We start from the raw sequence: 1553 nt of genomic DNA, 5'->3' as shown, positions 1-1553 counted from the left end.
TTCAGTCTGAAAGGTCAAAGGGGCAAAGAGGCAGTTTGAAGGATCAGTTTATGTCTGGGCCCCCAGGGAGGGACAGACAAACTTCAGGACTTGTAGAGGCCAAGCCTGACCTGTAAGAGTGGGGTTATCTGGACCTTTGACTTTGGCTAATGTCTGCCAGAGGTCACAGGGTGGTGGTAAAGTTTGACAGTCAAGAGACACCATGTAGACAGTCACCCCAGTTATACCTTCACTCATTCCCTTAACTGACTGTCCTTTATAGGAGTCACTCTGAAGATGGAAGCTTGGAAATTGGAAGCCCACAAACTAGATTTGCTTTGTTTGACTTGTATTCAAACATTTCCCAGACATTCTTAATATATATATAATTATTTTTTGTCTTCTAAAATATCAGCAGCTCTGGGAACCCTGATACTGATTTCCTTCAAGGCAGCAGCTAGAAGACAGAGACTCCATTGCTGCCTGTGCTCATGCCATTTTCCCGTAGTCTCCTCACCATTCCCAATTGCCTCACACTGGTGTCCTTCACACACTATAGAAATGATCCCTGAAAGTATAGTCTTTCACACTGGTGTCCTTCACACACTATAGAAATGATCCCTGAAAGTATAGTCTTTCACACTGGTGTTCTTCACACACTATAGAAATGATCCCTGAAAGTATAGTCTTTCACACTGGTGTTCTTCACACACTATAGAAATGATCCCTGAAAGTATAGTCTTTCACACTGGTGTCCTTCACACACTATAGAAATGATCCCTGAAAGTATAGTCTTTCACACTGGTGTTCTTCACACACTATAGAAATGATCCCTGAAAGTATAGTCTTTCACACTGGTGTTCTTCACACACTATAGAAATGATCCCTGAAAGTATAGTCTTTCACACTGGTGTCCTTCACACACTATAGAAATGATCCCTGAAAGTATAGTCTTTCACACTGGTGTCCTTCACACACTATAGAAATGATCCCTGAAAGTATAAGTCTTTCACACTGGTGTTCTTCACACACTATAGAAATGATCCCTGAAAGTATAGTCTTTCACACTGGTGTTCTTCACTTGCTCTGTCCTGTCCTGTGGACATTTGTGTTATAAGCATTACTTTAGATCCACAGAGGGTAGAAAAATATCTCAAAGTAGAAAAGACTCTTAAAGGTAACATGTTCTGTGCATTCAAAAATGTATTTATTTGATAAGACAGAGAGAAATTAAGAGAGGAAGGGAAGAGGGAGTCGGGCGGTAGTGCAGCGTGTTAAGCGCACATGGTGCAAAGTGCAAGGGACGGTGTAAGGATACCGGTTCGAGCCCCTGGCTCCCCACCTGCAGAAGAGTTGCTTCACAGACAGTGAAGCAGGTCTGCAGGTGTCTTTCTCTTCCCCTCTCTGACTTCCCCTCCTCTCTCCATTTCTCTCTGTCCTATCCAACAATGACAACACCAGTAACTACAACAATAAAAAAACAAGGGCAACAAAAGGGAATAAATAAAGAGAGAGAGAGAGGAATGGGAGAAAGAGAGGGAGAAAAGAGAGACACCTGCAGTCCTGCGCCACTG

General features: G+C 42.9%; 1 pseudogene; it reads right to left on the bottom strand.

Moving 5' to 3' along the window:
* Positions 1-631: 631 nt before the first annotated feature.
* Positions 632-828, bottom strand: LOC132537790 (small nucleolar RNA U3; annotated as a pseudogene).
* Positions 829-1553: the final 725 nt, after the last annotated feature.

This window comes from Erinaceus europaeus, chromosome 3 (assembly GCF_950295315.1).
Source record: "Erinaceus europaeus chromosome 3, mEriEur2.1, whole genome shotgun sequence".
Lineage (NCBI taxonomy): Eukaryota > Metazoa > Chordata > Mammalia > Eulipotyphla > Erinaceidae > Erinaceus > Erinaceus europaeus.
This window is presented reverse-complemented; position numbering and strand designations above follow the sequence as displayed.